This window comes from Panthera tigris, chromosome D3 (genome assembly GCF_018350195.1).
Source record: "Panthera tigris isolate Pti1 chromosome D3, P.tigris_Pti1_mat1.1, whole genome shotgun sequence".
Classification (NCBI taxonomy): domain Eukaryota; kingdom Metazoa; phylum Chordata; class Mammalia; order Carnivora; family Felidae; genus Panthera; species Panthera tigris.
In genome coordinates, this window is record NC_056671.1 from 30,434,501 (window position 1) to 30,458,039 (window position 23,539).

At 38.1% G+C, this 23,539-nt stretch overlaps 1 long non-coding RNA gene and 1 pseudogene across 1 annotated transcript; one reads left to right on the forward strand and one right to left on the reverse strand.

The window, feature by feature from the left end:
- LOC102952731 overlaps positions 1-22,660 on the forward strand; it is a 39,583-nt pseudogene extending 16,923 nt beyond the window's left edge.
- Positions 16,424-17,433, reverse strand: LOC122232521. The gene is made up of 3 exons (XR_006209848.1): positions 17,394-17,433; positions 17,153-17,283; positions 16,424-16,955 (listed from the first exon to the last, which is right to left on the reverse strand). It is a non-coding gene; the product is annotated as an uncharacterized LOC122232521 (long non-coding RNA).
- Positions 22,661-23,539: the final 879 nt, after the last annotated feature.

Sequence of the window (23,539 nt, forward strand, 5' to 3'; positions counted from 1 at the left end):
ACAGTACATTTGTTGTGCTACTGAGAAGATGAAAAATGATTTCATAACATTCTCTTTATTTCCTCACTGAGGGAAGGAGAATGAAGATTGAGTATTCAATGGATTAAAAAATACTCAAAGCTGCCTATTTCCTTTAACTGAAATCAGATCAAAGGCCCAATTTTGGTTATCAGATTGACTCTTTCTAGTTTTTCAACTATTGTGCTTCAAATCATATGTCTCTGTGCTTCTACCTTCACCTGAGGGGAAATTCTAAAGAGGCATTCCTGCCTACTTGTAAGAATTGTTGTAAGTGAAGGGAATCTTAGGAAACTATCTTAGACACAGGAAGATGGCAGAGGAGTAGGAGGACTCTAGGCTTGCCTCATCCCACGAATACAACTAGATAACAATCAGCTCACCCTAAACACCCCAGAAATCGACCTGAAGACTGACAGAACAAACTCCACAACAAAAGGGAGAGAAGAGGCCACATCAAAGAAGGTCCTTGATGCAGAAATGTCGTCTAGAAGAGAAACAGATCCTGGCTGCTGCAGAGGGGAGGGAGTCGAGGTTGTGGATAAGGGTGAGAGAGAGGAACGCACAGGGGAACGCACAAAGAGAACATTTCCCCATACCCACTTGGCTTGGAAAACAAGAGGGGCTGCATTGCGTGAGTCATTGCAACCAGTAGTGCTTAAAGTCTGGAGTTTTAAAGGGCATCCGGTTTAGCTGGGTTACAGCCCTGAGGTACTGCACTGCTCTTGGACAGAGGGCAGGCAAACAACGTGGGAGCATACAGCATGGATACAGTGATCTGAAGAGTGCCTGGGGCACACAGTGGGGAGATTATTTGCTGTTCTCAGAGCACGTCCCTCAGAGGCAAAGTTCAGAGAGACCTGTCTGTAAGAACAAAGCCGCTGGCTGACACCATCTCCTTCTCCTGCCCCTCACCACAAACATAAAGCCACCTGCAGGAAGCAGTGCATTGCTATCACTGGCTACCTAACTTGCTTACACCAAGCACCACCCCCTTGCACTCTGGTGGAACTACCCTTCTCAATCACTCTTGCTTGAGTTCCAGCACAGCAGACCCCTCCCCCAGAAGACCAGGACAAACGCCTGCCCACACCACATCTCCCAACCAGAGAGTTTCCCTTGGCCTCAGTTCCAGTAGAGGTGGTGACAGGTCTCATTTCATAAGCAGACCAGAGCACACCTAGTTAAAACTCGCTACATTCAGGCCAGGGACCACTCACCAGACCAGGCAAGGAGAGCCTCTGCAGACGACTGGCCTGAAGGTTAGCATAGCCAGAACACAACAGCAGGACACAGGCAGCACACACTGGTGACACTCCCTGAAGTACTAGACCCTAGGCATTACATGACGTCTTTTTCCTAAGTCCATTGCTTTCGGGAGCAGGTGACATAACTGGCTTCTCTAACACACAGAAGCTGGCAGATACTTAGACAAAATGAAAAGACAGAGGCATTTATCCCAAATGAAAGAACAGGATAAGGCCATGGCCAGAGACCGAAATGGGGCAGATGTAAATAACACACCTAATGGAGAATTTAAAACCATGATCATAAGGATATTCAGTGGACTTGAGAAAAGAATGGAAGACATCAGTGAGACCCTTACCACAGACATAAAAAAGTTCAAGGATCAGAGATGAAGAGTGCAGTAAAATGAACAGCAAGCTGGAAGAAGCAGAGGAACAAATTAATGACCTAGAAGACAAAGTAATGGAAAACAATGAAGCTGAAGAAGACAAAGAAGAATTATCCAATGCATGAATAGACTTAAAGAACTCGGTGACTCCGTCAAATGTAAAAACATTCATATGATAGGAGTCCCAGAAGAAGAAGAAGACAGAGAGAAGGGGACAGATAATTGATTTGAAGACACAATCACTGAAAAATTCCCTAATGTGGAGAAGAAAACAGACATCCAGATCCAGGAGACACAGAGAACTTCCATCAAAATCAACACCCAAGATATGTTGTAATTAAATTTGCAAAATATACTGCTAACATCTTTTTTTTTTAGTGTTTTGTTCTTTTTTTTGTTTTGATTTGCTTTTGATTTTTCTGTGACAGAACGCAGACACAAGCAGGGGAGGGGCAGAGAGAGAGAGAGAGAGACAGAGACAGAGACAGAGAGAGAGAGGATCCCAAGCATTCTCTGTGCTGTCAGTGCAAAGCCCACTGGAGGCTTGAACCCACGAACTGCGAGGTCACGACTTGAGCTAAGATCAAGTCATGCTTAACCGACTGAGCCACGCAGGCGCCCCACTGCTACAAATCTTAAAAGCAGCAAAACAAGTCATTAACTTCCAAGGAGAAACCCACAAGGCTAGCAGGAGATTTTTCAACAGAAACTTTGCAAGGCATAAGGAAAAGGCATGATATATTCAAAGTGCTGAATGAGAAAAATCTGCAGCCAAATATACTCTATCCAGTAAGGCTATCATTCATAATAGAAGGAGAGATAAAGAATTTCTCAGACAAAAATGGAAGGAGTTTGTGACCACTAAATCAGCCTGTAAGAAATATTATTGGGGACTCTGAGTGGAAAGGAGAGATCAAAAGTGACAGTATAAAGGCAGAAAATGTAAAAGCAGTAAAAATGTATATTTCTGTAAAAAAAAATCAGTCAAGGAATGCCCCCAAAAAGGATATACAATATAATAGCTTATCCAAACCATGGGGAGGAGAAAAAAAAAAGAGTTCTAACTTAATTGACCATCAACTTAATAGAGACTGCTACACGCAGAGGAGGCGATATACAGATTAATGCTTATCATATACCAAAACCCACTAATAAACATGCAAAGAATAAAGAGAAATAAATCCAAACATATCATTAAAGCAAATTAGAAAGACATCAAAGAGAGAAAAACAATAAAGGATTTGAGAAAATCTCCAGAAACAACCATAAAACAAGTAGTAAAATGACAATAAATACATACCTGTCAATAATTACTTTGTATATAAATGGAATAAACACTCCAACCAAAAGACCTAGGGTGACAGGATGGATTAAAAAACACAACCCATCTGTATGCTGCCTATAAAAACTTCATTTTAGACATAAAGATACCTGCAGATTAAAAGTGAGGAGATGCTTGCACTATTGGTGGTAATGCAAACTGGTGCAGCCGCTCTGGAAAACAGTGCGGAGGTTCCTCAAAACAATTGAAAATAGAACTACCCTATGACCCCTCAATAGCACTACTGGGAATTTATGCAAAGGATACAGGAGTGCTGATTCATAGGGGCACATGTACTCCAATGTCTATAGCAGTGCTTTCAACAATAGCCAAATTGTGGAAAGAGCCTAAATGCCCATCAACTGATGAATGGATAAAGAGATGTGGTTTATATATACACTGGAATACTACCTGGCAAGGAGAAAGAGTGAAATCGTGCTATCTGTTGCAATGTGGATGGAACTGGAAGATATTATGCTACATGAAATAAGTCACAGAAAGACAGATATCATATGTTTTCGTTCATATGTGGAACTTGAGAAACTTAACACAAGACCGTGGGGGAGGGAAGGGGAAAAATAGTTAGAAACAGAGAAGGAGAGGGGCAACCCATAGGAGACTCTTGAATGCAGAGAACAAATAGAGGGTTGATGGGGGGGGCGGTGGGTGAGAAAGGAAAGTGGGTGGTGGGCATTGAGGAGGGCACTTGTTGGGATGAGCCTTGGGTGTTGTCTATAAGTGATGAACCACAGGAATCTACCCCCAAAACCAAGAGCACACTGTACACGCTGTATGTTAGCCAAGTTGACAATAAATTCTATTAAAAAAAAATGAAAACGAAGGGATGGAGAAAAATTTATCACGTTAAAAGAAAAAGTAGCGATACGTTTGTTAGACAAAAGAGTCCTTAAAACAAACACTGTGGGGAACCTGGGTGCCTCAGTCATTTGAGCGACCGACTAGGTCTTGGCTCAGGTCATGATCTTATGGCTGGTGGCTTTGAGCCCCATGGTGGGCTCCAGGCTGACAGCATGGAGGCTGCTTGAAATTTTCTCTCCCCCTTTCTATGTCCCTCCCCAACTCTGTCTCTCTCAAAATAAATAAACTTAACCAAAAACAAAGACTGTAGCAAGAGCCAAAGAATGCTACTATATCATAATAAAGGGTACAATCCAATAGGAAGATCTAACAGTTGTAAATATTTATGCCCCCACCATGAGAGAACTCAAGTACATAAAACAATAACCAACATAAAAGAACTAATTGATAATAATACAGTAATAGGGTAATTTAACACCCCATTTACATCCATAGATCTTAATTAAAAAAATCACCAAAAAATACATCTTAACAGAAAATCCCCAAAGAAACAGTGGCTTGGAACCATACAGAGAAAGACAGATACCATATGTGTTCATTCTTATGTGGATCCTGAGAAATTTAACAGGAACCCATGGGGGAGGGGAAGGAAAAAAAAAAAGAGGTTAGAGTGGGAGAGAGCCAAAGCATAAGACACTCTTAAAAACTGAGAACAAACTGAGGGCTGATGGGGGGTGGGAGGGAGCGGAGGGTGGGTGATGGGTATTGAGGAGGGCACCTGTTGGGATGGGCACTGGGTGTTGTATGGAAACAAATGTGACAATAAATTTCATATATTAAAAAAAAAAAGAAAGAAAGAAAGAAACAATGGCTTTGAATGGCAGAGCGGACCAGATTGGACTTAAGAGATTTTTTCAGAACGTTCCATCCTAAAACAGAATACCCGTTGTTTTCAAGTGTACATGGAACATTCTCAAGAATGGATCACAAACAAAAAACAGGCCTTAATTATTAAAAAACAATACATGCAGGTTAAATAACGTGCTACTACACTGGAATGGGTTAAGCAGGAAATACAAGAAGAAATTAAAAAAAAATACATGTATACAAATGGAAATGAGAAAACAATGGTCTGAAACCTTTGAGATGCTGCAAAAGTAGTCCTAAGAGGGAAGTACAAGGCAATATAAGCCTACTTCAAGAAGCAAGAAAAATTTCAAACAACCTAACCTTACACCTAAAGGAGCTAGAAAAAGAACAACAAATGAAGCCTGAAGCCAGCAGAAGAAAGCAAGTAATAATGATCAGAGCAGGGGGCCCTTGGGTGGCTTCACTGGTTAAGTGTCTGACTCTCGATTTTGGCTCAGGTCATGATCTCACAGTAGTGAGATCGAGCCCCGTGTTAGGCTCTCTGCTGGCAGCATGGAACCTGTCTGGGATTCTCTCTCTCCCTCTCTCTCTCTCTCTCTGCCCATCCCCCACTCATGTGTGGTCTCTCTCAAAATAAAATTAAAAAAAGAGATTAAAGCAGAAATGAATGACACACAAACAAAAACCAGATAAAACTAGAACAGATCAATGAAACCTAGAGCTGGTTCTTTGTAAAAATTAATAAAACTGGTAAGGCGTTAGCCAGAGTAATCAACAAGAAAATAGAAAAGACCGAAATAAATAAAACCACAAATGTGAGAGTAGAAATAAGAACCAACACCACAGAGATACAAACATTTATGAGAGAATATTGTGAAAAAATATATGCCAACAAATTGGACAACTTAGAAGAAATGAATAAATTCCTAGAAACATATAACTTACCAAACAAAAACAGGAAGAAATAGAAATTTTGAAAAAAAAATCAATAACCAGCAAGGAAACTGAATCAGGAATCAAAAAACTCTCAACCAACACAAGTCTAGGACCAGATGACTTCAGATGTAAATTTTAACATGTAAAGAAGAGCTAATACCAAAAAAAAAGAAAGAAAGAAAGAAAGAAGAAAGAAAGAAAAAAGAAAAAGTTTAACCTGTCCTTTTCAAATTGTTCCAGAAAAACATAAAAGGAAGGGAAATTTCCAAATTCATTCTATGCCAGCTTTACCCTGATACCAAAACCAGATAAAGACACCACAAAGAGAATTACAGGCCAGCATCTCTGATGAACAGGCAAAAATCTTCAAGAAAATAAGCAAACTGAACCCAACAATACATTAAAAAATCATTCACCAGGGGCAGGGACAGCTGGGTGGCTTAGTCAGGTAAGCATCCAACTTCAACTCAGGTTACGATCTCATGGTCCGTCGGTTTGAGCCCAGTTTCAGGCTCTGTTGACAGCTTGGACCCTGGAGCTTATTTCAGATTCTGTGTTTCCCTCTCTCTCTGTCCCTCCCCTGCTTGTGCTCTTTCTCAAAAATAAATAAACATTTAAAAAAATCATTCACTATAACCAAATGTGATTTATCCCTGGTTTGCAGGGTGGTTCAATATTTGCAAATCAATGAATGTGATACCTCATATTAATTTTCAAAAAAGCATAAAACCGTATCATTGCAATAGATGCAGAAAAAGAATTTGACAAACTATAACAAACTATAACATCCATTCATGATGGATGTTTTTTTTTTCATTTATTTTTATTTTATTTTTCTTCAATGTATGAAATTTTTTGTCAAATTGGTTTCCATACAACACCCAGTGCTCATCCCAAAAGGTGGCCTCCCCAATACCCATCACCCACTCTCCCCTCCCTCCCACCCCCCCATCAACCCTCAGTTTGTTCTCAGTTTTTAAGAGTCTCTCATGCTTTGGCTCTCTCCCACTCTAACCTCTTTTTTTTCTCCTTCGCCTCCCCCATGGGTTTCTGTCAAGTTTCTCAGGATCCACAGAAGAGTGAAAACATATGATGTCTTTCTCTGTATGGCTTATTTCACTTAGCATAACACTCTCCAGTTCCATCCACATTGCTACAAAGGGCCATATTTTGTTCTTTCTCATTGCCCTGTAGTACTCCATTGTGTATATAAACCACAATTTCTTTATCCATTCATCAGTTGATGGACATTTAGGCTCTTTCCATAATTTGGCTATTGTTGAGAGTGCTGCTATAAACATTGGGGTACAAGTGCCCCTATGCATCAGTACTCCTGTATCCCTTGGGGAAATTCCTAGCAGTGCTATTGCTGGGTCATAGGGTAGGTCTATTTTTAATTTTCTGAGGAACCTCCACAGTGTTTTCCAGAGTGGCTGCACCAGTTTGCATTCCCACCAACAGTGCAAGAGGGTTCCCATTTCTCCACATCCTCGCCAGCATCTATAGTGTCCTGATTTGTTCATTTTGGCCACTCTGACTGGTGTGAGGTGATATCTGAGTGTGGTTTTGATTTGTATTTCCCTGATAAGGAGCGACGTTGAGCATCTTTTCATGTGCCTGTTGGCCATCCGGATGTCTTCTTTAGAGAAGTGTCTATTCATGTTTTCTGCCCATTTCTTCACTGGGTTATTTGTTTTTCGGGTGTGGAGTTTGGTGACCTCTTTATAGATTTATAAATTTTGGATACTAGCCCTTTGTCCATATGTCATTTGCAAATATCTTTTCCCATTCCGTTGGTTGCCTTCTAGTTTGTTGGTTGTTTCCTTTGCTATGCAGAAGCTTTTTATCTTCATAAGGTCCCAGTAGTTCATTTTTGCTTTTAATTCCCTTGCCTTTGGGGATGTGTCGAGTAAGAGATTGCTACGGCTGAGGTCAGAGAGGTCTTTTTCTGCTTTCTCCTCTAGGGTTTGGATGGTTTCCTGTCTCACATTCAGGTCCTTTATCCATTTTGAGTTTATTTTTGTGAATGGTGTGAGAAAGTGGTCTAGTTTCAACCTTCTGCATGTTGCTGTCCAGTTCTCCCAGCACCATTTGTTAAAGAGACTGTCTTTTTTCCATTGGATGTTCTTTCCTCCTTTGTCAAAGATGAGTTGGCCATACGTTTGTGGGTCTAGTTCTGGGGTTTCTATTCTATTCCGTTGGTCTATGTGTCTGTTTTTGTGCCAATACCATGCTGTCTTGATGATGACAGCTTTGTAGTAGAGGCTAAAGTCTGGGATTGTGATGCCTCCTGCTTTGGTCTTCTTCAAAATTACTTTGGCTATTCGGGGCCTTTTGTGGTTCCATATGAATTTTAGGATTGCTTGTTCTAGTTTCGAGAAGAATGCTGGTGCAATTTTGATTGGGATCGCATTGAATGTGTAGATAGCTTTGGGCAGTATTGACATTTTGACAATATTTATTCTTCCAATCCATGAGCAGGGAATGTCTTTCCATTTCTTTATATCTTCTTCAATTACCTTCATAAGCTTTCTATAGTTTTCAGCATACAGATCTTTTACATCTTTGGTTAGATTTATTCCTAGGTATTTTATGCTTCTTGGTGCAATTGTGAATGGGATCAGTTTCTTTATTTGCCTTTCTGTTGCTTCATTGTTAGTGTATAAGAATGCAACTGATTTCTGTACATTGATTTTGTATCCTGCAACTTTGCGGAATTCATGTATCAGTTCTAGCAGACTTCTGGTGGAGTCTCTCGGATTTTCCATGTATAGTATCATGTCATCTGCAAAAAGTGAAAGCTTCACTTCATCTTTGCCAATTTTGATGCCTTTGATTTCCTTTTGTTGTCTGGCTGCTGATGCTAGAACTTCCAACACTATGTTAAACAACAGCGGTGAGAGTGGGCATCCCTGTCGTGTTCCTGATTTAAGGGAAAAAGCTCTCAGTTTTTCTCCATTGAGGATGATGTTAGCTGTGGGCTTTTCATAAATCGCTTTTATGATCTTTAAGTATGTTCCTTCTATCCCGACTTTCTCAAGGGTTTTTATTAAGAAACGGTGCTGAATTTTGTCAAAGGCCTTTTCTGCATCGATTGACAGGATCATATGGTCATGATGGATGTTTTGGATAGCAGCACAACTCAACAAAGTAGGCTTAGAGGAACCATACCTCCACATAATAAAGGCCACATATGGAAAATGAACAGCTAATATGATCCTAACTGGGGAAAAACTGAGAGAAAAACTTCTTAGATCTTGCTTCTAGTTATCTGCTTCTTCTCATTAGCACTGTTGGTTGTTAATAAATTAATCTTAACATTTATTACATCCTACTTTAATGGAGACCAACTTCTCCTATACAAGTTTATGTGTCTTATCTTTTTTTTTTCATCCACTGTTCCATTTATCATTTTTGTTTCTTTCTTAACAAACTCCCCAAAGGTTAGATTTCTTTTGTTCACAAATATGTTAGGAAAAGTGTGGCCAGGACAGCTAGTGTCTGCCCCGCTCAGCTTCAGGTGGGGCAACTGAAAGGTTTGGGGCTGGATCCATTTGAAGACTTGTTCACTAACGTCTGGTTGTTGATGCTGGCTGTTGCCTGGGACTTCAGTTCAGGAGACAGCAGAAACACTTAAACTGACACACCTAGACCCTCTTTGTGGCCTAGACTTCCTCACTAGATGGGGAGCTAGATTCCAAATAAGCAGCCTGAGATACAGAGCAAGGCAGAAGCTGTATCGCCTTTTGTCACCTAGGCTTGGAATACACACAGCATCATAGTCACATATTCTGTTCATTAGGAGCAAGTCACTAAGGTTGTTCCATGGTCTTTTTTTTTATGGAATTAATATTTGAAACCTATGGACACCTTTAAAAAGCAGTATAATTTACCCACTGGCCACAAATGTTTGTATTCCTCCCACCTGAAAAATACATTCACTCCCCTCCCCCTCCAAGACCTCCTGCAAGTCTCAGTTATCATGGCATCAGGCTCAGGGCTTGAGTCCAAGATCTTACCATCTTAATCAGGTGCAGTGGGGATAAGCTGCCTGGGTTATGGTATCTAAAGTATAGCCCCTTGAGTGCAAGGGTTCTCAATATGAAGACTTGAGAACGAAAGAGACAGTTATTTACCACTCACAAATGCAACATTCTAGTCAACTGCTGAAGACTCTCCCATTCAGAAAAAGAAGATGGGAAGCACCCTAGTCCATAAGAGTTTTGAAATATAGCCTGATGCAAGCTGTCAGTTCTTAAGTTAAGACTTAGTCCTAACCACGGGAATATTTTCTCCATGTCTCTTCCCTTTCTTTACTCTTTGAGCTCTTGGTTCCTTCCTTTTCATAAGGAATGACCTGTATTTGCAGCTGTTTTTTCATCCTGCTTCCTCCCTGTGGGACTTCTAAGACCCAAAGGCCTCTTTTCATTTTGCACGATTTGGTCTCTTTTTGTCCAAGCTAGCAAATAGTATGTTTGCTACTATAAATCTCTTACCTTTTTTAGTTTTCTATAAATATTACTGGATTTCATGCCGTGTTGTAGCAAAGCGACCCTCCCAAGTCCTTTTGAGATCAGCTTTTCGCTTCAGGTTTCCTGTGAAGCTCTTATATGACAATGCCTTTAAAATTCGTCTACTCTTGGGGCTCCTGGCTGGCTCAGTTGGTAGAGCATGTGACACTTGATCTCTGGGTGCTGAGTTTAAGCCCCATGTCCGGTGTGGAACCTAATTTAAAAAAAAAATCTTATACTCTTAAGATCCCTAAAGAAATTGGAGGCATACCTTACATCTTTCTGTTTTCCTGGTAGCACCCTGGATTTTCTCATAACCCAAAAACCATTTCTTCATGTTAGCATTATTTGACAGTTCCACATGTAGAGAGGCTGTAAATGAGAAACAGATACTTGAACCCAGTAAGTCCTGGTTCCTTTCAGTTGCATAGTCTTTCTTTAGTTTCTCTTTCCTATCCGTTTTACTTTCAGGTATTTTGTAGCATGACTTCCCTTTCCTCCAGTGTCATTTCCTTCACTTGCTTAGAAACCCTTGCGGTCAGCCTCTTCACAGGCCATCAGGCTTCCACTAAGAGTCTCGTGGAGGCCCTTTTTGGGTCTCACTCTTATGCTTTTCTACATCTTTCCAGGTTCCACCTACCTCCTGGTTCAAAGGAAGTTTAGTTTTAGGTTTTTTTCAATAGCAGCACACTGTTTTTAGTATCAGTATCTGTGGTAGTAATTTACTGCTGCATAATAAGCCACCTCAAAGCCTAGTAGTTCAAAACAGCATTTATCTTGTTCGCCAATCTTTAGTTTAGGCAAAGCAGAGTAGGGCAACTCATTTCTTCTTCATTTGGCATCAGCTGGCATAACTGGAAGCTGGAGACTAGAATCATCTAAAGGCTTGTTCATGCACGTGTTTGGCTGTTGAGGCTGGCCTTTGGCTAGGACGTTGGCTAGTCTCAGCTGGAGTATCTACATGAAGACTCACTAGGTAGCCTGGGATTCCTCACAACGTGGTGGCTGGGTTCTAAGGGTGAGCTTCCCTAGAGAAAGAAAGTCAGATGGAAGCTGTATCACATTTTCGAAGCTGGCCTTAAAAATCACAGCAGTTCTGCATATTCTGTTCACTAGAAACCAGTTACTGAAGCCAGCATATATTTAAGGGGCGGGATTTTCACAGAAGTATCAACAAATTTATAAAATGACCACATCCACTCACCTTGTCTTACCAATCATATATAATGGATGGAAGACCTTCCCAACTCAGCATCACTGAAACTCCAGCCAGTTTTGTTGTTGTGGTTGTTGTTGTTGTTGTTTAGTATGATCTCTTATTTTCTAGAAAGTAACAAAGGATTACAAGACAACAGTATTGAATTAAAATTTTTTTTGCCTCAAAAAAATATGTGGATTATCCAATTAAAGTTTTATACTGGGAGATGTGATTTCTTAACCTGGAGAATCATTTCTCCTGGGAATGCAGTTTGTAACGCCCAAAGTTCAAGAGACCCCAAAAATGAACCACCAGAGTCCAGAGTCAAAGCCAAGCAGCAAGTGTCGTTTTTATTGCAGGTTCGAACCCGGTCCTCCGCGCACTCGTTGCCGGTGACGCTAAGAGGCCCCGAGTGAGGTTTTTACAGCCCTTTTATAGACAGGTACAAACAAGTCATGGGGAAATTAGGAATTTTCCACAGTTACAGGGCCGTAATTGGTTGATATTTAAATTTGAACACTTAGCAGAATTTGATTGGTTCCCGCCTTTAGGTCTAACCACAAGTGGGGGTACGGGTATCTTAATGATTGGTCAGGAATACGTGGGTGCACCAAGCAATTGTACAGAAGTGGAACAAGCTGGTTAGACTGGTTAGGTTTTAGTTTCCCGTAACTCAAGCTCTGTACAGAAGCGGAACAAACTGGTTAAGTTTCAGTTCCCCTAGGCCTCTCAAGTTCAAATTAGCATTAAAACATTTGCAGCTCCGAAAAAGGCCGTGGCATTAGAATCATTACTTATAGATTCATGAATTAGAGTCTTATTTTCAGAGTCTTATCTTGGGACGTATTTTTGGACTCGGGCATACATAAGTCAATATGATATTGCTAAAACTTCTTTAAAAATTATGGAGTGTTAAGATGGGGGAAGGGCTAAGAGACTTTCTCCTAAGAGGGGACTTATTTTATGAATGAAAGATATGAAAGAATGATAGAAAAATAAAAGTATAGAATCAAGTGCAAATGTCGTGTAGTAAAGACAACGATAGCAAAGATCTATTTCAGTAACACCTGATGGCTTTAACTTTGCTCTTGATTTTCTGAGTTGTTTAAGGTTCCACATTCTAAGACAGGTAACATTTTATTGCAAATGAGTTTATTTAAAATTTTGAGTGCCTGGCTGGCTCAGTTACTCTTGATCTTGAGATTGTGAGTTCAAGCCTCACACTGGGCTTAGAGATTACTTAAAATCTGAAAAAAAAAATTGATAGTAGTTTTGAGTTAGACTCTTTTCACTCCACTTCCAAACTATAGTGTTTTATTCATGCAGGCTGATGTCCTTACAACAGAACTGGAAACTACATCTTCAAAATGTCTACACCTGGATGCAAAAAATCAAATTCTTCAACAAGAGTTATTATCAATGAAAGCTTTCAAAGAAGAACGTGAAAAACTAGAGAGCAATAACAAGAAGTTACAAGAAGTAGTAAAATTGAAACAATTTATGGAAATGAATATGGTAGAACGCAGTCAAGTGGAACAGTATAAATGGGAGATTGAAGAACCAGCACGACTGGACATAGTAGAAAAATTACACGAAGTCAACCTGTTTTTACAGGTTAATTGATTGATCTGTAATGTGCTTTCATTCATTTCACTGCAAATTACATCTTGGATAGATGTACTGTATGGGTTTCCTCTACTTGCTTTATGGTAATTTGTAGATTTCTGGAGGCATTTGTTCCTCCCTTTAAAGATTTCAGTTTTCATCATTGATCCTACTAAATCGAGAGGAAAAGAAAAAATGATGATTTAAACAACTAGTCTATTAAGAGGAAAAGAAAAATTATGATTTAAAAATTGCACTGTACTTGGATTATTCTTAAGTTTATTGTTGACTTTTAAAATTTTGTCATTGATTCTATTATTTGAATTATCAGATTGCGTGAATACTAATACAAGAATGATTGAACTTTAATTTTATAAATCATATTTAATTCAGTTGACATTGATGATAAATATTTTACACTTGAGCTTTTTTTTTCATTTAAAATTGCTCTCTGAATCATTGACTCAGAACTAAAGGAAACAGGTATAATTAATTATTCAGATTATAGCTATTTTAAAACTATCCCGTTAATTTGCTTTAGGCACAAGCAGCAGCTCAAGAAAACTTGGACCAGTTAAGAGAAAATGCTCATGCTTCAACGAGAAGTCAAATGGAACTTAGAATTAAAGATCTGGAATCTCAGGTCTCTACAATGAAGACGTCTCAAGAAGATTCTACTAAAACAGAGTTGGAAACCTACAGGCAACTCTACCTAGAAGAATTAAAAGTAGAAAGTCCTTGAGAAATAAGCTGAACAGGTAAGCCAAAACAGAATCATAGACAAGAAATTTAGCTTATTAATTTACCTCTAAAGCATAATTTCTGTGGAGCTAAGTTCATGAGATGAGTAGGAAGTGAAAGCCAATTAGATCGTGTAATTTTAGAAAATGATGTTTCTAAGTGAACTTACCTTTGAAATGTTAGTCCAGGACAGTTTGCATCCCTCCTCTTCTTTTTGGTTTTACAGGACCTCTTCTCCCACCCACCCCTGCACCCCCTGCCCTGTATATTTTCCAATGATCGGATCTGCTAGTCTTTAAGTGCATTGTTTGAAGCTTTCTCATTTAGAAGCATATTATTATAAAATTGCTTGTCAGAAGTACCCTAAATAGAAATGTCGATGAGTTCATTTTTGGAAGATGACATCCTTAACCTAAAAGGTCAAGTACTACTACTACTCATCCTGGCAGCTTGGTACATTTATTCTCTTGATTGTGAACTTTGGTATTATTACTAGAGTGGGCCTTGAGACAAACTATCCTTTATGGTTTTTCTACTTTACATAATGGCACACATGCGAAATTCAGAAAGACTCACACAGGGCTGAAGGGGAGTATAGTTCCCAAAGTGGCTAAAAAGAACACCATGGTGGGAGGGAGGTATGTGGAAGGCTGAAGACAGAAAGGGCAGATTCTGCCTCCAGTGCCTTGGTAACTGTTATAAGCTAATTGCCTCTGTAGCTGTTTTAGTTCTTTCTGATCACACCTCTGCCATCTACTATCTCCCCTAGAGCTTGTTGGTCTCACTGATTCCTCGGTGTCAAATGCTCAGTTTCTTTGAGATAGTAAGTGAAATGTACAAGAGTGGTGAAAGCAAACGCTTGAAAATGTCTTTGAGGGATGGTTTATTTTTATATCTGTAAACAGGCTTACTAAATATAAGTATGTATATATACTGGCATCCTGAAGGATCCTGTCAGTACAGCCATTCCAGAAGACAGCAAGTATTATTCGTTAAGCCATGTACATCACTGATAGCCACTTCTCTCCCTTCCCTAATTTGAATTGTTAGTTAGAGATCCCCCTGGAAACACAAATATTTCTTTAGAACAATTTTAAAAGTATAATTTTAGATAGTAGGTGTGCTCTGTCACATGTTCAGTGTTAAAACACTGTTCAATGGCAAATGGTATTTACTATTATGGAAACTTAAAAAGATGTAAGTCATTTAGGAATGATTTAGGGAAAAAGAAAATGTATTTGTGTTTTTTAATCTTCGCAGGACTAACGAGAGACTGTCAGAGAGCAATACAAAACTTCTTGTGGAGAGACAGCAGCATCAAACTTTACTCAGGACTCTTACTATGAGCTCAGGCCTGGAAACACCTTATTGTGGACATTTTGAAAATAATTCAGTGCTCAATGGAAACCTTACTCCAAGAGGAAACTTAGTGATTCCTACCTTAAACCCACGGCCGTCCCATGACTACTGGGAGACTTCCTTGTGGAAGGTTAGTTATATTATCTGTTTTACTTTGGGTTTCAGATATCTGATATAATTGTTGCTTTTAATTTGGTGAAATTCTGAGTTGTTTAAGTAACTAATACATACGAAGTATAAGTCATAATTATCTGTGCTAAGAAAGAACTGAGGTAAATTTTATATCTGTATCTATATCTATACACACACACACACACACACACACACACACACATATATATATATATGTTAGTCCCTTGATCTCTCATTTCCAAGAGATACTTGTTTTTATTTTATTTTAGCGAGAGAATGAGTGAGTGCATGCAGGGGAGGGGCAAAAGGAGAGGGAGAAAGAGAATCCCAAGCAGGTTTCATGCTCAGCACAGAGCCCAATGTGGGGCTCAGTCTCAAAACCATGAGATCATGACCTGAATCAAAATCAAGATTTGGACACTGAAAACAACTGAGCCACCTAGGTGCGCCACAAGAGACACCTTGTATTAACTGTATTCAATAAATAGAACCAAACTGACCCATGTTAAGTTTCTTGAAAAGCTTTCATTTACATTTGATTTTAGAAAGTAAATGTTATTGCCTGCTGACCACAGGTACACTTAGATGCTTGAACTTATTTTCAGTTGGCAGTGGTTCATAAACATTTGAAGGTTTTGCTATCATCCAGTTTTTGCACCCCTGTATGTCAGTGAATGATCGTCCTCCAAACACTTAACGACATATGAATGTTTACTATTTAAAAGAATCCAAGGGGGTGCCTGGGTGGCTCAGTCATTTCAGCGTCTAACTCTTGATCTCAGCTCAGGTTTTGATCTCAGGGTCATGAGTTCAAGTCCTGCATTGGGTTCTACACTGAGCATGGAGGCTACTTTAAAAAAAAAAAAAAAGAATCCACGGTAAGTCCTTTTTATGAATTAAATCAACTTGTAACACTAAAAAGGTTAATTTCTCTTTTAAGTTAAATTTTTGCTATTTTCTAACATGAGAATGCATCTTTAATTGCTTTCTTACTTATGGCACTCTTTTCTTTTTCCTTTTTTTTTGACTTATAGCACCTTTGTTTCAATTTTTATAAAATATCTTGCTGAGCGATTGTAGAGCATTTTATAAATAGCTAAATCAAGCAAATATTTGAATTTTTAAAATGAAGCTTTTATTTCTTCAAATGAGTTCTTTGCCCCTTTCTCTTTTCTTTTTCTGGAACCCCTTGAATGCAAGTATTATTACACTGGATGTTGTCCCACAGGTCCTTTAACCCAGCCTCATTTTTAAAGTTCTTTTTTCCTTTTGTTTTCCAGCTTGGATGATTTCTACTACCCTGTCTTGCAAATTGTTGATCTGTTCTTCTGCATCTTCTTATCTGCTGTTGATTCCCTCTAGTGTATTTGTCATTTCTGTTATTGTATCCTTCAGCTCTGATTGGTTCTTTTTTATATTTTCTATCTCTTTGTTGATGTTATCACTGGATCTATTCATTCTCCTCCCAAGTTCACTGAGCATCTTTATGACCTTTCCCTTGAACTCTTTATGAGGTACATCACCTATCTCTGTTTCACTTAGTTTTTTTTTTTCGTAGGTTTTGTCATGTTCTTTCATTTGGAAGGTATTCCTCTGTGTCCTCAGTTTGTCTGACTTTCTATGTTTGTTTCTAAAATGGTTTCTTTCAATTTTTTCTCTTTTGAGTGGGCGTTGCTTTTGAACAATGTACATTGGTTATGAAGCCAAGGAAGAAGAGAATGTTTCTGTAAGTGTTGTCTAGTCATTTTTCTTGGTGGAGCTGTGACAGGTGACACTGGGTAGGCGACAAGTAACACTGCTCTTCTCTTTCTAAATTCAGAACACAGGAGACAGGGAGATGGAGAGAAACTTAGTAGCTTTATTACTAATACACACTAACAAATTGGAGGATATGATTTAGGTTATGTTAGCCGCATTGGGCTTCCTCCCAAATTAGGCACTTCCCCACACAGTTGTAAATTGAGGAAACAAATGCTTGACCCCCACCCCGGGGGCCGGGTGCTTACCCCAGAGCTGAGCGCAGACCCAAATTCATGTTACTGTGGGCAGGCACATCTTTTCAAAGAGGAGATTCAGAAACACATAAGCACTGCTTAGCTCCTTCTCCCAAATTCACCCATTAGGTAAGTCTCCCTTCCTGTCGGGAGGGAGAGAGAGATAAGTCCAAATGTGAGAAGTGAAGGTTCACCTATTATTTCTGACTGGATTTAAATTATAAATAAAGTGAATTGTGTCTTTTGTACATACCAACTAATGATGAGAGGTTAGACAGAAGCATGCTAGATGGGAAAGAGAAATCTGTGTTGGGTTTTAAATTTTGCTATAAATAACCACACAATGGGTTGACTCATTTGTTGATTGATTTTGATAAACCAAATTTTCTTTGGAAGAAATACATCATTCTTTCAGGAAGAATTTCCTCAGTTTCAGCTTGCTTGCTTCACCTAAAGATTTTCTCTCTCAAGTTCTCTGTCCTGTGGTTTAAAAAAGTTGTGCTTAAAAATTGACTGCTACTAAAAGGAGTTAACATAATTTCTGTTCCTTTATTTTTATTCATGACTTTAAAATTTGTAATTTAGTTAGAGAGCTACTATTGTGTGCCTCATACCTAAACATTATTGAGCCACATGACAAAGTTTTATGTATTCATTTTCTCTGAGCTATACTTAAAATATACGTATTTTTCCTGACTATGAGGAAGTAACTGGCATAGAACTCTAGGCTTGATAAGACCAGAAGTGTATTCCTGATCTGCATCTAGTTGGTTTCATGACCGCAGGCAAAGTACACTCTCTCTGAGCCCTTTTTGTCTATTACGCAAAATTCGGGATTTTGACTAAATTAGTGACTTTTATACCTTCAAAATAATTTTTTTTCAAAGAATAGAACATAATTTTTTTTTTTTTTGCATTAAACTGTATTGTGTAAAACAGAGAGAAGTAGAGCTGTCTAGCTAAAGGAGAGATGGAGACTATGGCTGTGACTTCCTTGTCCCTCAATCCTGCGTTGTCTCCAACCGAACCTTAGATTTCTAAGGGCCATATTTGAATGCTAACAGTTAATGAGAAAATCCTTCTAATTAAAAATTCTTTAAAAATGTTCTTTGAATTAAAATTTGCTGATATATAGTTTTTCTGTGTATAATTTTCTCACCCTCTTATATTTCTGATAAATGGAAAGGTATACATAAAAGTACACATGTGTCCTTATTCATGGACTTGAAAGCTATTTTCACCATTGAAACAGTTTTTACCTAGAAATAAGCATAAAGGTCACAGAGGTACCTATTTAGGAAAAGAACTTTTGGGGAAAAGATGCAACATTACCTTGGTAGTTCCTTAAGTCATGTCATGTAAAAAACGTGGTTTATATTTTATATCGTATTTATTAATGGTAATATAAAATTGTTTGAATAAAGCCTACCCCCATCATCTGGCATTGAGTTATTAATTTTATAAGTCTGGTATAGTAATGTTGTCCCATTCATTTTATAAGGCCTGAATATAATGCTATTGTCAAAGATGTTATGGTTCCTCAAAAACTTAAAAATAGATATTCATTAATTCCACTACTGCGTATTTACCCAAAGAAAATGAAAACACTAATTTGAAAAGTTGTGTGCATCCCTACGTTTATTGAAACATTGTTTGCAATAACCAAAATATGGAAGCAACCTAAGTGTCCATCGATAGATGAATGGATAAAGAAGATGTGTAATATGTATACAATGAAATATACCTCAGCTATCAAAAAGAATGAGATCTTGCCATTTGTGACAACACTGATAGACTTAGAGGGTATTATGCTAGGTGAAATAACTCGGAGAAAGACAAATAAATACCATCTGATTTCACTTACATGTGGAATATAAAAAAACCAAACAAGTCAACGAACAGAATCATAACTACAGAGGACACACTGGTGGTTGGTAGAGGGGAGGTGGGTAGAGTGTAAGGACAAAATAGGTGAAGAGGAGGAAGAGGTATAAATTCCAGTTATAAAATAGATAAGTCATAGGAATGAAGAATACAGCATATGAAGTATCGTCAATAATAGTGTATTAATGTTGTATGGTGACAGAGGGTAACTACACGTACGGTAGTGAGCATAGCATAGTGTCTACAATTGTCCAATCTGAATTTGTATACTGAAACTAGTGTAACATTGTCTGTCAACTATACTTCAATTAAAAAAAGGTATTAGGGAAAACAGTCTCTGAAAATATTGGGAAACATGTCAGCCAAAACATTTGTCCTCACACCTAAATTTGTAAAGACATTGGAATCCTTATCACCAGTGTTGATTATGTTCAGTACACTATTTTGGAGCCCGTTTGGGGCATTCAGGGAGAGGCTACCTTGTATAAGAAAGATCTAAATAAGAACATTCTAGATAGGAACAGTTGTAATATACAGTTGACCCTTGACCAACATGGTTTCGAACTGTGCGGGTCTACTTTACTTACACATGGATTATTTTTGGATACTGTATAGTACTGTAAGTGTATTTCCTCTTCTTTCTGTTTTTCTCAATGTCATTTTTGTGCCCTGGCTTATTCTACTGTACAAAACATGTACGGATCGACTGTTTATGTTACCGGTAAGGCTTCCAGTCAACAGTAGGCTATTAGTAATTAAGTTTCGGGGGGATGAAAAATTATATGCAGGTTTTTGACCGTACCCCAACCCCTGTGTTATTCAAGGGTCACCTGTAGTTGCAAATATTCGTACACATTTCATAAGTAAGTAGATAACCATAACTTTAATAAGTCAAGTGTTTCCAAACTTGGTCCTAATTTGGAGAAAGGAAACAAAGTTACAATTGAAAATTGTATACTGTTTTCCTTATCTCTAATTGAGAAAGTTATAAATCAGATGCTAAGTTTGAAAACTGTTGTAACCCTCTATTTTTCCTTTCTTCAAAGAGATTTTCTGAAATCTTTGTGTGCATATGAAAAGAAATAAGTGTTTTAGTCATAATACAGATAGCAAAATATTATTACTCAATTTTTTGCCAGTAGAATTTCCACATGACAGTATGACAGTCCCACTTTCTTCATTTTATATGTATTTAAGAGTCAGTCCTGAAAAATTAATAGCAGAAGCATTCCTTCAAATTTTGTTTTTCTAAAAGTGAAAGAATGGAAAGCCCATTTTAAGGAACAATTCATTAAGGTAAAAAACTGATTCAACTTTCATAAATGGCAGATTTTCTAATCATTTCCAAGTAATAATTCAGTATACAATATGATTCTTGTTTAAACTTTTTTGTACCAGTAAGATCAAACATCACCTTTCAGAGATTATACACATTCAATAGATCAATATTAATTGTGCTTTTTATCAGATTCACTTAAATAGCATTATATATGTATATATAATATACACATATTATATATACGTATATATACACACACACACACACACATATATATATATATATACACATATATACGTGTGTGTGTGTGTGTGTATATGTATGTATGTATCTGTTCTCAATTATCTAAAACTAACATAAAATAGGTAGGAATTTATTTTATTCATGTGATTGTCTTTCTATGTAAGCAATCCCTAACTTTGGTTTAATCTGTACAAGTATTGTTTCAAGACCACATGTCGTAAGCTATATATAATTCGTACAATGTCTTTTGTTTACCTTACACATTCTAAATAATATTTGACTTATTTCAGGGGCGCCTGGGTGGCGCAGTCGGTTGAGCGTCCAACTTCAGCCAGGTCACGATCTCGCGGTCCGTGAGTTCGAGCCCCGCGTCAGGCTCTGGGCTGATGGCTCGGAGCCTGGAGCCTGTTTCCGATTCTGTGTCTCCCTCTCTCTCTGTCCCTCCCCCGTTCATGCTCTGTCTCTCTCTGTCCCAAAAATAAATAAAAACGTTGAAAAAAAATAATATTTGACTTATTTCAGATGCAGCAGGAGTTGGAGAAAGGAGTAACCAGAGCACTAGAAGAAGGTATGTTTCCAAAAATGTATGAAGTTAGATATCATTGATTTCTGAAATAAACTATAAATAGTAAATGGCATCCCTTTCCATTGTTTGGATAATGGATACCGCATTCACATTTTTTTTGTACATATCTAATAAAAAATGTAAAAGCATGAGCATAATGAAGAACACACTTCTTCCTCATTTAGTCCTCATGTTTCATAGCTCTTTTAAAGTCTCCCAAAAGTCTAGGGGCACCCAGGTGGCTCAGTCGGTTGGGCGACTGATTTCAGCTCAGGTGGGTTCAGACCCTACAGAGGGCTCTGTGCTGAAAGCTCGGAGCCTGGAGCCTGCTTCAGATTCTGTGCCCCTTCCCGCTTGTGGTTTGCCTCTCTCTCAAAAATAAATAAACGTTAAAGAAGTTTTTTCAATCTCCCTAAGTCTATATATCTGTTATTATTTCTGGCGATAATCTTCCTTCACTGGTGCCATCCCTATGGAACTGTCAACCTGCACAAGTCTCAGAAAAGGTGTGCTTTATCAAATTGTTGTTTCCCCTAGTGATAGAAGACCCAAAAAGCCAAAGTCGTCTTAGTAATACTTGGTTAAGTAATTAGAGGTCATATAGCTGTCACTTAACAGGTAACAGGTTTCAATCTTCACTCATTGACTTTGTCGTTGCTTTTGCCCTTGCGTAAAACTTCAAATTCCTTAGCATGGAATGAAAACAGCCAAATCAGTTTGCTTCTTGCCAGATTATTCAGCCTTGTCTCACTATTTGCCCTACTCTGCTGCTTTGCTCTAGCACCTTCTCAAACTAAACTACTCATAATTGCACAAGTGTTCTTCCTCACATCTAGCTCTTTGTATGTGCTTCTTCCCTCTACCTAGCATACTATTTCCTTGTCCTTCAGGTGTCAGCTTACATATCACCTTCACCAAAAAGCAGACAATATTGACGCAAAACTGGGATGTCCCTTCTGTATGTTCCAGTAGTGCTGTGTTTTATACCTGTCACTTACATTTGTATATCAAGGAAGGTCCTGTTCAGAAATGTTAGGAAATGCCTGTTTGATTTTTCAGTTTATAGTTTATGATTGTTCAGGGTGGACTGTGTCCTCATCTTGTGATTTCACCTTGTAATGAAAAAACCAGAAACTCTGATATTTATCCACAATAGCAATTAATTCAGTGTGCAACCCTGAGCAAAATATATTTAATACTAATCTTGGGTTTCATATTGCCGTTGTACGTAGTTATTTTTCAATTTTCTTAACACCTTTTCATAAAGGCCCCAACTTTCTTTTTTTCTTTTTCTTTCCTTTCCTTTCCTTATTTTTTTAAGGACTTGTAGTGAAAAGCATTTTGGAGAAAGAAGATAATTCTTTCTTTTCCTTTTCAGCTGCTACCGAAGTTGAACGAGGATCCTGTAGAACTCCTTTAGTATCTACTGATGATTCAATTCTAAATCAAGATCCAGTATGGAAAGCGTCACGAGAATATGTACAGATTTTGAACAAAAATTATATGATTTGAAAAATAAATAGAAAAAATTTACTGGATGCTTACAAAACATTTTCATTGTTTCCCAATTGAACACACTATATGGCAAAATCTTGATTAAAGGAAAATGTTTTTGTGTTACATGTGTGTAATGAAAATCTGTATAATATTTTAAACTATGTTTCTTGGCATCTCATTAACTTTTAAGCACATTTTGTACGTGGAAACCAGCACTAGAGGGTTTGACATACATCAGACTGTTCCACTCCCTGCTGTTTGAACAGCACCCAGACAACGAAGTTGTCATTAATACTTCAGTAGTGTTCATGGATGGCTTTTTTGTATTTTCCAATTTTTATCACTATATGTGGGCCTAAAGATTTAGACGTTAGTTTGATGTATTCCTGCTATGGCTATTGCCAATGTTTGTACATATTACAATTTTTTATAGTGCCATAAAACCTATTTATAATTTTACTTGTCAACACTGATTCATAGCTCTTTCCACATAGAGAAATAAGATTTGCCTAAGGCTTTTCACCTTTTCATTTATTTATTTAGTTAGTTATTTTTGATTTGCTTTTTGGAAACAAAGTTAGAGAAAAGAAAAAATAGAGAAACAAACAAACAAAAAAAGAACTTCCCCCCCTCCCCGCCCCAGAGCCATTTGCAAGTAAATTGCTAATGGGATGCCTGATTCCTGTAGCATTTAAATCCTACAAGTCAGTACATTCCACATAACTACCATACAACCTTCACAATCAGAACATTAACTCTAATACACTTGTCCCTTGAACAATGGGGTTAAGGGCTCTGACCCCTGCCCCCCACAGTCAAAAAGCCATGAACAACTTTTGACCCCCAAAGACTTAACCACTGCTACTACCAGTGATCTTTTGTATATGATATGTATCGTACTATAATCTTAAAATAAAGCTACAGAAAAAAA